This window comes from Oreochromis aureus, linkage group 14 (assembly GCF_013358895.1).
Source record: "Oreochromis aureus strain Israel breed Guangdong linkage group 14, ZZ_aureus, whole genome shotgun sequence".
NCBI classification, from domain to species: Eukaryota; Metazoa; Chordata; class Actinopteri; order Cichliformes; family Cichlidae; genus Oreochromis; species Oreochromis aureus.
In genome coordinates this window covers 10078055-10094342 of record NC_052955.1, presented here as the reverse complement: position 1 = coordinate 10094342, position 16288 = coordinate 10078055, and the positions used below count along the sequence as shown (strand labels likewise).

The 16288-nt window shown below is 43.3% G+C and overlaps 2 pseudogenes; one reads left to right on the top strand and one right to left on the bottom strand.

Moving 5' to 3' along the window:
- Nucleotides 1–1160: 1160 nt before the first annotated feature.
- LOC120432811 lies at nucleotides 1161–3564 on the bottom strand (annotated as a pseudogene).
- Nucleotides 3565–3567: 3 nt separating this feature from the next.
- On the top strand, nucleotides 3568–15555 carry LOC120432810 (annotated as a pseudogene).
- Nucleotides 15556–16288: the final 733 nt, after the last annotated feature.

Sequence of the window (16288 nt, the reverse complement as noted above, 5' to 3'; positions counted from 1 at the left end):
AAGTCCAGTAAAGATGATACAGTGTACTCCTGTAAGCGATGTGGTAGCAGACATGAACCTAGACAGTGTCCAGCTTATGGCAAAAGATGTTTGAAATGCGATGGAAAAAATCATTTTGCCAAACAATGTCTGTCGAAAGCCAAACCCAAATCAGTGCATGTAGTTGAAGAGACTGACTTAAGCGAGACTTTCTTTGTGGGCATAGTGTCACTTGAGGATGTACAAAGTGAGCTAAAGTAGCAGAAGACAGTGAGTGACGCTCAGATTATGAAGACACGTGGATTGTTTCACTCCCAATACAAGGAACTTTGGTGGCACTAAGGATTGATACAGGTCCACAGGCAAACCTAATCAGCATGACAGAGATCAATGCTATGAAACCAAAGCCCAAAATAATAAAGAAAAGAGTACCTCTAAAAGACTACAATGGAAAGAATATTGAAAGTAGTGGTCAATGCAGACTTAAAGTGACAATAAAACATAAAGATTATGATGTATTGTTTAATGTTGTTCCAGAAGGTCGTGAATCACTGCTGGGTGTCGTGACATCAAAAAGATTAAACCTAGTAGAAAGAGTGTACCACATCAGCTGTGCAGAAGCAGCAAGTGGACAGCGAGGAGCAGTTGACTCCATTGTACAGCATTATGAGGATGTCTTCAAAGGTTTGGAGTGTCTACCATGCACTTACAGTATCCAGCTGAAAGAGGATGCAAAGCCAGTGATCCATTCACCACGTAGAGTCCCAGCTCCACTGAAGGACCGTTTAAAGAAAGAACTGGACAGGATGTCGCAGTTGCAGGTCATTGCAAAAGTGGAAGAACCAACTGAGTGGGTAAACTCAATGGTGTGTGTGGATAAAAGGAATAAAAACAATGATTTGAGAATATGCATGGACCCTGGCGATTTAAATCAAGCCATAAAACGTGAGCACTACCAGATACCAAAGCGTGAAGAGATTGCAAGTGAAATGGCAGGCGCCAAATACTTCTCAAGGCTAGATGCAGCACAGGGTTTTTGGCAAATAAAGCTAGATGAGAAAAGTTCAAAATACTGTACTTTCAATACACCTTTTGGCAGGTACAGATTCCTCAGAATGCCATTTGGCATAATCTCAGCGTCTAAGATTTTTCATCGTGCCATGGACAACATGGTAGAGGGATTACAAGGTGTTCGCTGTTATGTTGATGATGTGGTTATTTGGGGCTCCACCCTACAAGAACATAATGAAAGACTGGTGAAGGTGCTGCAACGGGTGAGGGAGAATGGATTAAAGTTAAATCGTGACAAGTGTCATTTTGGTGTAAAGGAAATAACATTTTTGGGAGACAAATTCTCTGCTGGAGGTATTGAGCCAGATGAAAGAAAAATAAAAGCCATCGCAGCAATGCCACGCCCGACAGATAAGAGAGGTGTGCGCAGAGTGATGGGAATGATAAACTTTGTAGGAAAATTCATACCTAACTTGTCAGTGAGAACATCAGCACTAAGGGAGTTACTTCGTGATTCCATAGAATTTAAATGGTCAGCGAGGCATGAACAAGAATGGAATGATTTAAAAACCACACTGACAACGCGCCCAGTGCTTGCATATTATGATCCAACTAAGAGTCTGAAAATCTCAACAGATGCCTCAAAGGATGGGCTTGGAGCTGTTTTACTTCAAGCTGAAGAGGGGAGCTGGAAACCAGTTGCTTATGCTTCTAGATCCATGACTAAGTCTGAAACCAGATATGCTCAGATTGAGAAAGAATGTCTTGGGCTGGCATATGGACTTGATATTTTTCGCTGTTATGTTTATGGTCTTCCTACCTTTACAGTTGAGACAGATCATCGTCCTCTTGTGTCAATCGTCAAAGGAGTTTGCAAAGAAAAGCGTCTGGACTTCTTTGAGTTGCTTGAAGACGTTTCACCTCTCATCCGAGAAGCTTCTTCAGTTCTAAGGTCAAATGGCCAAGAGTCCCAGATTTAAACCCAGTGGGAGTATCCCCCCAAGGAGGGACAAAGGACCCCCTGGTGATCCTCTAATCACATGTGCCAAGGTGAGAAAGTGGGTGTGGGACCTAATCAGCCAGGGTTTCGGGTGAGCTCATTGTGAAACCTGGCCCCACCCTATCATGTGATTTCCTGAGGTCAGATGGCCCAGGATGTGAGTGGGCGTTAAGGCGTCTGGGAGGGAACTCAAAACTGGATTATAGATGGCAGACAGTTGGTGTCGTAAACCACCGCCTCTGTTCAAAGATGGTCGCTCACAGTGGACATAGATGGCCTCTTTCACTCCTCTTTCAAACCATCTGTCCTCTCTGTCCAATATGTGAACATTGGCATCCTCGAAAAGAGTGACCTTTATCCTTAAGATGCAGGTGGACTGCTGAGTCTTGTCCTGTGGAGGTGGCTCTTCTATGTTGTGCCATGCGCTTGTGAAGTGGCTGTTTGGTCTCTCAATGTGAGGTCCGGGCATTCCTCACTGCACTGTACAGCATACACCACGTTGTTCAGTCTGTGTTTTGGAGTTTTGTCTTTCGGGTGAACCAGTTTGTGTCTGAGTGTGTTGCTGGGTCTGAAGTACACTGGGATGTCATGCTTGGAGAAAACTCTCCTGAGTTTCTCTGATACACCGGCTACATAGGGGATGACAACGTTGTTGCGTCTGTCTTTCTTATCCTCCCTCGCTGGTGTCTGATCTTCTTTTCTGTGCCTCTTTGCTGACTTTATGAACGCCCAGTTAGGATAACCACATGTTTTCAGTGCTTCCTTTACATGTGTGTGTTCCTTCTTTTTCCCTTCAGGCTTAAGAGGGAACAAGTTCTGCCCGGTGGTGTAGGGTCCTGATTACTCCAAGTTTGTGTTCCAGAGGGTGATGGGAGTCAAAGAGGAGGTACTGGTCCGTGTGTGTGGGCTTCCGGTAAACTTCGATGTTGAGGTTGCCATTCTCTTCAATGTGCACGGCGTAGTCCAGGAAAGGCAAACAGTTATCCTTTGTGTCTTTCCTGGTGAACTTGATGTTTTTATCCACAGTGTTAATGTGCGCAGTGAAGGATTCCACTTCTTGTGTCTTGATTTTGACCCAGGTGTCATCTACATATCTGTACCAGTGGCTGGGTACTCTTCCTTTGAAAGAGCCAAGAGCCTTCCTTTCCACTTCCTCCATGTAAAGGTTGGCTACATTAGGTGACACGGGGGAGCCCATGGCACAGCCATGTTTTTGTCTGTAGAAGCCTTCGTTGTATTTGAAGTATGTGGTGGTGAGGCAGAGGTCTAACAGTGTGCAGATCTGGTCGGGTGTGAAGTTGGTCCTGTCTTCCAAGGAGCTGTCTTCTTGTAGTCGTTTTCTGACGGTCTCCACTGCTTCCGTGGTGGGTATGCAAGTGAAGAGAGAGACTACATCAAAGGACACCATGGTTTTATCTGGGTCCAGGGTAAGTTTCTGGACCTTGTCGGTGAAGTCGGTGGAGTTCTTGATGTGGTGTGGGTTGTGCGTTGTTCCCCACGAGAGGTGCAAGGATGGTAGCAAGGTGTTTCGCAATGTTATAAGTGGCTGAGTTTATGCTACTGACTATGGGATAAGATGCAGACAAAGCAGAGTTGTTCCTAAGAGCTTGCGCCTTGGATCCACTGTCAGGGGACACAGAGCAGACTTGATTCTACAGAGAGCACAAAATCGCCTTTTAAGTGAAAGGATAAGACAGGTCCATTTCACTATAGATGCCCTCCAGATCAAGATCAGCCAGACTCTGCAGGAACTGGAAACCCTTCTACCCTCTCCAATCCTAGAAGAGGTTTACAAGTTTGTGGACAAGGCTCAGCGGGCCCAACACTCTAAAGGAAAAGAAAGACAACGCAGGAAATTTCACACCTTGCTTTCAAAACCCACACCCTCAGTCTGAACCCACACAACTCAGAGAAGAAAAAACACCTGAAGACAGTCGGGAGAAATGGGTAAAGAACTTTTCAGACCGGAATCTCACTGAACCTGAAAAGAGGGTTTTAGCCAAAGGACTCAATTTCGCCATTTCTCCTCAACAGTTGCCCATAGTGGACCTCATCACAGCCACAGAAACCGCCATACGGATTAATAAATTATCACAGACTGAAGCAGAGCAAATCAGGATGAAAGTCTCAGCCACCCTCTCCAGTGCGAAAGTCCCTCCGTCTAACCTTACATTACAAGATAAGAAGTCCGTCACCTCCCTGAGCAAAGACCACAACATCACTATATTACCAGCGGATAAGGGAAGGTGCACCATGGTCCTAAACACAACAGATTACCACACAAAGATCACTACTCTCCTCAGTGACAACAACACCTACGAAGCTTTAAAGCGAGACCCCACAAGCAGCTACAAAAAGAAAGTTATAGCTTGCCTTCAAAACCTTGAAAAGGACAAAATCATTGACCGCATTACATATCACCGCCTTTATCCAGGGGATGCCATACCCTGCATTTATGGACTTCCTAAAATCCACAAGGAAGGGGTCCCACTCAGACCCATAGTCAGTAGCATAAACTCAGCCACTTATAACATTGCGAAACACCTTGCTACCATCCTTGCACCTCTCGTGGGGAACAACGCACAACCCACACCACATCAAGAACTCCACCGACTTCACCGACATGGTCCAGAAACTTACCCTGGACCCAGATGAAACCATGGTGTCCTTTGATGTAGTCTCTCTCTTCACTTGCATACCCACCACGGAAGCAGTGGAGACCGTCAGAAAACGACTACAAGAAGACAGCTCCTTGGAAGACAGGACCAACTTCACACCCGACCAGATCTGCACACTGTTAGACCTCTGCCTCACCACCACATACTTCAAATACAACGAAGGCTTCTACAGACAAAAACATGGCTGTGCCATGGGCTCCCCGTGTCACCTAATGTAGCCAACCTTTACATGGAGGAAGTGGAAAGGAAGGCTCTTGGCTCTTTCAAAGGAAGAGTACCCAGCCACTGGTACAGATATGTAGATGACACCTGGGTCAAAATCAAGACACAAGAAGTGGAATCCTTCACTGCGCACATTAACACTGTGGATAAAAACATCAAGTTCACCAGGGAAGACACAAAGGATAACTGTTTGCCTTTCCTGGACTGCGCCGTGCACATTGAAGAGAATGGCAACCTCAACATCGAAGTTTACCGGAAGCCCACACACACGGACCAGTACCTCCTCTTTGACTCCCATCACCCTCTGGAACACAAACTTGGAGTAATCAGGACCCTACACCACCAGGCAGAACATGTTCCCTCTAAGCCTGAGGGAAAAAAGAAGGAACACACACACGTAAAGGAAGCACTCAAAACATGCGGTTGTCCGAACTGGGCGTTCATAAAGTCAGCAAAGAGGCACAGAAAAGAAGATCAGACACCAGCGAGGGAGGATAAGAAAGACAGACGCAACAACGTTGTCATCCCCTATGTAGCCGGTGTATCAGAGAAACTCAGGAGAGTTTTCTCCAAGCACGACATCCCAGTGTACTTCAGACCCAGCAACACACTCAGACACAAAACTCCAAAACACAGACTTAACAACGTGGTGTATGCTGTACAGTGCAGCGAGGAATGCCCAGACCTCTACATTGGAGAGACCAAACAGCCACTTCACAAGCGCATGGCACAACATAGAAGAGGCACCTCCACAGGACAAGACTCAGCAGTCCATCTGCATCTTAAGGATAAAGGTCACTCTTTTGAGGATGCCAATGTTCACATTTTGGACAGAGAGGACAGATGGTTTGAAAGAGGAGTGAAAGAGGCCATCTATGTCCACTGTGAGCGACAATCTTTGAACAGAGGCGGTGGTTTACGACACCAACTGTCTGCCATCTATAATCCAGTTTTGAGTTCCCTCCCCAGACACCTTAACGTCCACTCACATCCTGGGCCATCTGACCTCAGGAATTCACATGACAAGGTGGGGCCAGGTTTCACAATGAGCTCACCTGAAACCCTGGCTGATTAGGTTCCACACCCGCTTTCACACCTTGGCTCATGTGATTAGAGGATCACCAGGGGTCCTTTGTCCCTCTTTGGGGGATACTCCCACTGGGTTTAAATCTGGGACTCTCGGCCATTTGACCTTAGAACTGAAGAAGCTTCTCGGATGAGAGGTGAAACGTCTTCAAGCAACTTAAAGAAGTCCAGACACTTTTCTTCACAAACTCCTTTGACTACGATGACCTGGATGACTGAGAACCTTCACAGACATTAGATAGATATGATACAAACCACTGCAGCACAGTACCTGTAATACCTACAGCATGTTCTAATCGCTCTAATAGGATATTATGGTCAACAGTATCGAACGCTGCACTGAGGACTAGCAGGACAAGCACAGAGATGAGTCCACCGTCAGAGGCCATAAGAAGATCATTTGTAACCTTCACTAAAGCTGTTTCTGTGCTGTGATGAGCTCTGAAACCTGACTGAAACGCTTCAAATAAGCCATTCCTCTGCAGATGTTAGCTGTTTGATAACTACTCTTTCAAGGGGCGTCTTGATGCATTCTCAATCATCCAGGAAAGTAAATCTCCAAAAGTTGAATCTGTTCATCTGGACGTAGCGTTTTGTGGGAGAAACGTTTCGTCACTCATCCAAGTGACTTCTTCAGTCTCAGCTGACTGCAGGTTTCCCCAAATCTTATAAACAGTACATTTGCATAATGACTGAAACCAGCCCACTGAAAGTACAATGGGCTGTGAGGTCAGTTCCTTAATCATAATTATGCAGTCAGCTGAGACTGAAGAAGTCACTTGGATGAGTGACGAAACGTTTCTCCCACAAAACGCTACGTCCAGATGAACAGATTCAACTTTTGGAGATACTCTTTCAAGGATTTTTGATATGAAAGGAAGGTTGGAGATTGGCCTATAATTAGCTAAGACTGCTGGGTCTAGAGATGGCTTTTTGAGTCAAGGTTTAACTACAGCCACCTTGAAGGCCTGTGGTACATAGCCGATTATTAGAGATAGGTTGATCATATTTAAGATCGAAGAATTAATTAATGGCAGGACTTCTTTGAGCAGTTTTGTAGGAATGGGGTCTAAAAGACACATTGATGGTTTGGAGGAAGTAATTATTGAAGTTAACTCAGAAAGATCAATTGGAGAAAAAGAGTCTAACTTAACATCAATGGTACTGAAAGTAGCTGTAGATAATGTTACATCTGTGGGATGATTATCGGTAATTTTTTCTCTAATGATAAAAATTTTATTTGTGAAGAAGTTCATGAAGTCATTACTAGTTAACATTAAAGGGATTGTTGGCTCAAAAGAGCTCTGACTTTTTGTCAGCCTGGCTACAGTGCTGAAGAGAAACCTGGGGTTGTTCTTATTTTCTTCAATCAGTGACGAATAGTAAGATGTTCTGGCTTTGCGGAGGGCTTTCTTATAAAGCAGCAAACTATTTCTCCAGGCTAAATGATGATCCTCTAAATTTGTGACACGCCATTTCCTCTCCAGCTTACGAGTTATCTGGCTACGTGTTTGAGAATTATACCACGGAGTCAGGTACTTCTGATTTGAGACCTTAGTTTTCACAGGACCTACAGTATCCAGAGTCGTACGTAGTGAGGAGGTAAAATTATTAACAAGATAATCAACCTCTGTTGGCGTAGCGTTCAGATAGCTGCTCTGCTCTATGTTGGTGCAGGTCATTGAAGATGATAACAGTGGTTGGATTATATTCTTAAAATTAGTTACAGCGCTTTCAGAAAGACATCTACTTTGATAAAGTCTACTCTCCACTGCTGTGTAAACATTTACATTTACAATAATTGATATCAGGAAATGATCAGACAGGAGGTTTTCAGGAAACACTGTTAAATGTTCAGTTTCTATGCCATATGTTAAAACAGACCTTCCCAAAGTGTGGGGCCCGCCCCCTAGGGGGGGCGCGACATGAAAAGGAAAAAACAAAACAAACACAAAAACAAAACAACGCTTGGACACTGCTAGCACGGGGCGCCTCCTCAAATGCAAATCAAGGAGATGAAGCATTGCTGAATATGTTTCCAAACCAACTTCATTCTAAGCCAAAGATTAGAAAATATGGTGAAGCAGATCTTCCCTTTTGTTTCACCTGCACAAGTGCCAAGGTAGGTCTCCCCTGCATAATTGGTTTTCCCTTCGTCGGGAGCACGCGCTGGGTTCTTCAAATCACGGACAAACAGTATCCCACATTCTTGATTTTTAGTTCACAAACACTTGTTGTAATGACTAACTACTCCTGACATTTTGGAGATGTTAGCTCTTTATACAGTAAAGTTACAGCAGGATACAAATAATATCAGGCTGATCCTGCCACGATTTGTTCCCCTTGTTCAAATCACGGACAAACAGCATCCAACAGTTGTTTATGTTTTTGAACCCATTTTGCAGAGGGATTGAAAAATGTATTGATAGCAATGTTGAATATTATTACACAGGAAAAAACAACTACATGTAAAATAATCACACCGTGACGCCTCTGCCTTTCTAAATAGAGGGACAGTAACTGCGTGTGTATGTAAGCATGTAAAACCTGCAGATAGTCAGATTAACAGTATTTTGTCTCTACCTGCTATTCTGCAATTCATTTCATGTAAACAATAACGTGCGCACAGCATGACGTGAAAAAAGGCACATACCTTTGACGTTGCATGACGAACTCTGTATTCCTCGTCCACACGTAAACGCAAAAAAGGAGTTTTAAAAAAATCTCCCTTTTCGCTGATTCGAAACGCCGTTTACGTGTGGACGAAACAGATGCGTTTTCAAAAATATCAATAATTGTTTACTAAATGTTTGAGGTGTGAAATAAACTGCAATGGAGCAAAATATGGGTGTGTGTGGTTGGAGGATGTGCACGTGCGGGCGCGAGGGGGGGCGAACATTTTTCTTGTAAAACAAAGGGGGGCCCTGCAAAAAAAGTTTGGGAACCACTGTGTTAAAACAAGATCAAGAGTGTGATTAAAGTGGTGGGTGGGTTCTTTTACATTTTGAGAGAAGCCAATTGAGTCTAATAACAGATTAAATGCCATGTTGAGGCTGTCATTTTTAGCATCTACATGGATGTTAAAATCACCCACAATAATTATTTTATCTGAGCTGAGAACTAAATCAGATAAAACGTCTGAGAAATCAGACAGAAACTCTGTGTAAGGCCCAGGTGGACGATAGATGATAACAAGTAAGACTGGTTTCTGAGTTTTACAGCTGGGGTGGACAATGCTAAGCATCAGGCTTTCACATTAATTAAAAGTCTGTCTTGGTCTTTCGTTAATTAATAGGCTGGTGTGAAAAATTGCTGCCACACCGCCCCCTCGGCCTGTGCTTCGAGATTTCTGGTAGTTAGAATGACTTGGGGGTGTTGATTCATTTAAACTAACATAATCATCCGGCTGCAACCAGGTTTCTGTAAAGCAGAGTAAATCGATTTGTTGATCAATTATTAAGTCATGTATTAACAGAGACTTGGAGGAGAGAGACCTAATATTTAATAATCCACATTTCACTGTTTTACTCTTTGGTTCAGATGTGGATACTGTATTGTTCTTTCTTTGTGATTGTTTGTTTGAGTTGTTTATTGCTGGTTTTTAGTTAGTTTTTTGTCTTTTTGGGAGCTGACACAGTCTCTATGGAGATGGGTTTTTGGGGGGGTAGCAGGAGGAGAGAAGCTGCAGAGAGGCGTGTAAGACAGACTCCAGAGTGTCCTTAGCCAGCGTGAGCCACCAGAGGTAACACTGGAGGAACTGTGTTATTGCAATGGATTCCAGGGTGGCAGGTAAACCAAGCTGTGTAAGCCCATTGCAGAACCATGGGAGCGAACAGAGGAGAGCACAAAGAGTCGCCCTGGGGAACCCATTACAAAATGATAGGCATTTCACAGATTGAGTTCACTAAAAATGGTGGCTCCATGAAGCAACTCGAAGGCAGACGTGAGAAGTGGTGATAGATATTTGGTTTTAACTGTGATGTTATTGAGACCGCAAAAATCAATGCTGGAGGGTTGGAGGAATTTGCTTTTCTTTTCAACAACGAAACATTTGGCTAGTATGGGAGAGGAAGATGGCCAGAAGATGCCAGCTTCTAGAGAGTCTGTAATATATTTCTCCAAAGCCTCTCTTTCAGGCTGAGAGAAACTATAGAGGTTGCTTGTGGGGAGCGAAGCACCAAGGAGGAACTCTATGGGACAATCATAGGTAATGACAGTGCTCGATCTTTATGAAACACTTCAGCAAGATCATGGTACACCAGTGGAATAGATGTTAAATCGGGAGGTTCTGATGGCACAGGTTGAGGGGTGGCAGCCCAGAGGGGGTTCATATGACAACCCCCAGCCCGACACGCATTCTTTTAATAGTCAATGTGAGGGTTGTACCATTAGAGCCAGCGCTGACCTAAGACCTAAGCGTGGAAGAGAGCTTTTCCTCGACAGGTTGCCCACCAGTACTCTCTTCACCACAGGTGTACGTGCCCTTTTGATCAAGATGGACAGGTTGAGATGAAGAGATGAGGTTAGGCAGCATTGATGTTCTGCAGGTGTGAGTTGTTAGCGCCCCAGCTGCATGGACTGTTCTCCCTCTTCACCATCACCATATACATGTGTGTCTGGGTTTGGACATTCCGTCACCGGGCAGTGAGCCCACAGGTGCCAGCAGCTCCCGGAAATCGCGACCCCGCATGCTTCAGTGAGCCTGGAGGCAATCATCCACCTGGATGCACAGGGTCATGAGAGCATAGAGAGAAAATGGCAGTTCACACATAACTGGCTCATCCTTAGGTTCCTCACACATTATTTACAAGAGTGCTTTTGATAGCTTTCTGACCCTGACCTGTTTCTTCGGCCAGTACCCAAAAATCTATTGAAAAGTCGGACATGCTCCGCTTACCTTGCTTGAGGTTTAGTAATTGGTGAGAGGGTGCTGCTGCTCTGGACCCCTTGTCAAAAACATTCTTAAATTTAGCCAAAAATCTGACTAAGAGATTTCAAGGTTAGAAAGTATCATGACTTGTACCCACTTCAATGCACAGTTGCGCAATAAGTGGCCGAAAAAGGCAATTTTAGCTCCGTAATACGAGGTGCCACTGTTGGCGAAACAGAAGTAAACATTGTGTTAAGAATCCTGCACATTTATCCAACTCACCACTAAAAGGTGAAATATGTAAATATGTGTAAAATATGTATGGTTTCTGTGTATGTAATCACAAAGGTTCAATGAACAGGAGTTCATTGAACCTTTGTGTTCTTATCTGAAATAATATTAATGTTATATTTAACACACTTGTTTTCCGCTGCAAAACAATATAAAATGCACAGCAAAATGTACTGAGGTCCGTGCAGGTGTTTTTATGTTAAGACATCCCATGACATGAAGGACAGCTGGAAAAACATTGCCGCTCATGACAATAATGTCTTAATCTTTGTACCAGGACATCATATGAAACTCAAACTACATATTTCCATTCAAGTACACATGAGAGATATGTGTTTCGCAATGACAGGGAGCATCTAGAACATGTACATCAGGGGCAAAAAATGACGCACATACAGAGTGCGGGCAGCCAACACAACACAAATTGTGAGCTTTTCGCTCCAGTCAGTGGAATGCGTGCTTCCAGCTTGGAATGCGTGCCATGTCTGACGTGAAAGGGCCTTAAGAATGACATTAAATGTAAATTACTTTTGTACTCTGTACTGTTGTTTGACTCCTTTGCAAAGGTAAATAAAAGACAACTTGGTTGAACATCTTGATTTAGATTAGAATGCCTCAACCTAGAGCTGGGCGATATAAGATTTTTTCATATCACGATATGTTTTTTTTCATTTCAGGCGATAACGATATATATCACGATATAAGCCAAATAACTATATTTGTAAGATTTAAATGTGCCGTTGCTCACAAGTAAAATGTGAAATAATTAGCAGCTTTTTTTAATTAAAATATTTATTTCCCATAATAAGTTCAACAGGGTAGATGTACTTAAGGAACATGAGACTTCAGTTTCAGATAAATAAAGGCAAATATTGCAAACTACACAAAAGGCAGCCGCTAAAGCGTTTAAGTGTCAAAATAGAACAAACAAAACAGACCACTAAATTGTCAATTCCACTTAGAAACAAAATATTAATTCTAAAAATAAATCTTAGGTCGTTTTACAGAAGAACAGACAAAATTGACTAACTTTTGTCAATATCAAATAAACTGAGAACTAAAAGGAAATTCTCAATCTCTCCTTGTTGTATAGCTTAGCTTTTCAAACAGTTTTAACAGTTACTTTAGTCTGACAAAAGCCGAATGACGAATTAGTGCTTTCAGTCAGAGATTGAGCATGCACCGCTTTATTGTATTTCAGACTTGCTTTCGGCACAATTTACAGTCTTGGCGCTACTCTGTTTTTGTCAGACTTGAAATAGCGAAATACCTTCACACTCACGGAACTTCTGTGGCCCTTCCGTTCGACAAGCTCTCCGGTATTGGAACCATCATCTGTTTTTCTTGGTAACCTTCGCTCACGCTCTCGGTTGATTTTTCTCTAGACGGCAAACTCCTTTCCTTCATTACCCGGGCTGCACGGCTGCAAAAACAAATACACATGTGCGCCATGGCGCTAGTGTTGTACGTAACAAGTCACGTGACGTGACGCTGCAGCTGTGATTGGTTCGGCTCTGCGCTACTTAATTTGGATTGGCTGTTCTTTTTTTTTTTTTTAAAGAGGACAAGAGAGATGAGGCCTATCACAATAGTTTAATTTTTCTATCGAGAAAAAGTTATTTCGCAATACATATCGTTATCGTTTTATCGCCCAGCTCTACCTCAACCCTATCAATCCATTTCCCTCTACTTATCTAAAAGTCTGGAGTATATCTCAGCCACAACAGGGCAAAGAATACACTGGACTGGTTGCAAGTCACAGTGGCTGACACAGACAGAAAGACAACTCCATATTCATTTTCATACTTATGGCCAATTTAGAACCAATAATTAACTTTCCATGCAAGTTTTCCTGACTATGGGAGAAAGCTGTGTACCATAGAGAATTCCCCCAGGCACAGGGAGAACATGTAAACTTTAACCAAAACGACTCCAGCGGGTTGGTTGAATTGAATTGAATTATCTCACAACATTTATTATTTACTTGACTACTTGACTTTGCTTGTTTTTAATCTTAAGAACAACAATTTATTTTTCAGAAAAAGATGACATTGACAGTAAAATCTACTAGTCAAAAAAGTAGCGAGATGTGATCGTGCATAGTAAAAAGGGGTACTCACACTTATCCATCCATACCATGCCTGTGAGCATTTGACCTATGAGAGATTTGCTTAAATACAAACTGCAAGCTGTGACCTAAGTGGTTCAGCTGCACATGAATATGTTACGATGCCTGGCCTAAAAAGGAAAGAAATGAACCAGCCTTCCCATATGGAAAAGATATATATAAATCTTATAAAGTTTGGATCTGTCTTGTGTGAAACTTGTATGAAAAGCATACAAGAGTGAAAACAGATATAAGATCCCTAGAAAAATCATATAAATGAAACTTGTATGTTTTGGATACTTACTGAAACAATATATGAAAGTAATTAGAAAGTGGCCACTTTCATGAGTAAATCATATGAGCCTTATATGATTCACTATATGAAGTAGGCCACATCTTATGCAAGTCTTTTATAAGTTTTTACTATTTCTTTTCCATATGGGTTCCTTCAAGCAAATTCAAATGTGCCAGCACCCATAGATGATTGGCTGATTGTTTCCTTTCCCTGGTGTTGCAAACCACAGGTCCTCTGGCAGGCAACTGTCTGCGTTGATTGTCACATTACAACCATGCACTAGGCGATCGCTACAGAAGCTTAGGAAAACATAGAATGAGCAAGAATGGAATTCAAGCCAAGTAAATCTCGCAGCATCTCCATCATAAAAGGAAAGCTGACAGCCGAGCAATTCTATATCAGTGGAAAACCAATTCTAACAGTCTTAGAGAAGCCCATAAAGAGCCTGGTATGGTGGTAAAATGGTGGCAACTAAAACAACTAAGGCAGAACTTGGCTGATGACCTCAAGCGGATTAACAACACTGCACTCCCAGGGAAACTGAAGCTCTGGTGTTGCCAGTTTGGGTTATTACCCAGACTACTGTGGCCGTTGACAATATACGAGGTCTCACTCAATCATGCCAATCGACTAGAGAGGCGAGTGAGCTCCTACGTTAAGAAGTGGCTCGGAGTTCCCAAATGCCTCAGCAGCGTTGGACTCTACAGCGACGGGATACTGTCATTGCCTATCCCTAGCCTGGTTGAGGAGTTTAAATGTGCAAAAGTGAGGCTTGAGATGTCACTCACGGACTCCCGGGACCCCATAGTGAGAGGCACTGTTCCCACCCTAGCAACGGGGAGGAAGTGGACCCCAGCCACATCTGTGCTACAGGAGAAATCCACTTTTTGGTATCGTGATGTGGTGGGCCACGTCCAACAGGGCAGAGAATTTGGTCTTGCCGCAGTAACACCTTGGTGGCAACAGGCATCTGTAATCGATCATTGAAAAATGGTGGTGGAGGAGGTGCATTGACAGGAGGAAACAGCCAGACATGGCAGAGCCGTGGCACTGGCCAAACAAGGTCGCTGGGTGAATTGGGAGAGTGTGGAAAAGAGGAAACTCTCATGGAGTGAAATCTGGGGCATGGTTTCATCAAGTTTCATCATTCAAGTGACATACGATGTGCTACCTTCCCCAATAAATCTGCAGCTGTGGTTTGGAAAGGACCCATCCTGCCCCCTGTGTACAGTCCCAGCAACACTCATGCACATCTTGATTGGTTGTAGGACTAGCCTTACTCAGGGCAGATACACATGGAGACAGAACCAGGTTCTCAGGTGTGGAGAAAGTTGAGTGCAAAAGAAAATCCATTAACGCTCAACCTTTCATGAACCAAGAGGAGCGTCAGTTTTCATCAACATTTGTCCGGTAAGGAGACAAGCCAAGGACAAGCCCCTCAACCCCAGACCTGGGCCCGCTGAAGGTTGCCAGGGACTGGCAGATGCAAGCGAACTTGGAACAGAGGCTATTTTTTCCCACAGAGATCGCAACAACAACTTTGTGACAGACCTCGTCCTTTGGTATAACTCCCAAAACTTGCATACGTCATTAAGTTGGTGGTACCTTGGGAGGAAGAAATTGAGGAGACATTTAAGTGTAAGAAGCTGCGGTATGCCAACTTGGCAGCTGAGGCAGAGGACAGAGCCTGGAAGATCAAGGTGCGCCCGGTGGAAGTGGGGTGCAGGGGCTTTGTTGCTAGCACAACAGCAAAGCTGATTAGAGAGATTGGGATCAGAGGACAGGCACAACGGCAGGCTATAAGAGAACTAGCTAACACTGCTGAGAGGACCGGTCACTGGCTATGGTTAAAAAGGGCCGACATCACTTGGGCAGCAAAGGCAGTCAGCTAACCGCAAGAGAAAAGAAATATTCCACTGTTCTCCCCTCTGCTCTTAGTCCCTTTTCTGGGAGGCAGAGCATACAGCCCGATCAGGCGGAGAGGTGTGGGATGCCATGATGCCACTCCCACCATGATGCCGCCCTGGGCAAAGGACCATATCAAAACCGCCACTCGCTACTTCAGTAAACATTTTTTAAGTAATTTACAAATTTGTTCAAAAAACAAAACAATTTCACAATTAAGAAAACAAATAGATAAAATCATACATTTTCAAAAGCCTGTTATGTGTATAACCGAGGCTGTGTATAAGGCTTCAAAAATCTGTTACAAAGGTGCCTTTGTGTCTGACCTTTTTGCATATCTATGTGTAGAGGTTTCCTTTTCAGGGGTGCAAAACTATGGGAAGAGACTATATAGAAAAATGAATAACTGTCTGTTGCAGGCGATGTACTGCATATTGGGCTCAATTTATTGACAGAAGCATGTCTTATTTTGCACATGTAGCTGTAAGAGTTGCTGCTTGCAGTGCTAAGGTGTTTGGAATGAGAGGAGGATGTTACCAATACAAAAAAAGCATCTTCTTTTACTGGGAGCCAAGTTTCTTCCAGGTGTGCCCACACAGAGCAACTTTTTTTAATCGTTTGTTTGATATCTTTGTTATATAGGATCACTTAACAAACAAAATTGTAATGTCTGTCAAAATACAGCAGTCCAGTAGCTTAGGTATGTAAATTATGTTATGCTGGTGTTGGAGCCATTCATTCATTTTTTTTGATAATTTTTGAAATGCAATAAAAATGGATTGTTGCTCTCAGGTATTAAATACAATCCCTAGTTTCCAAAACACATGATCAGACACAACTGAAG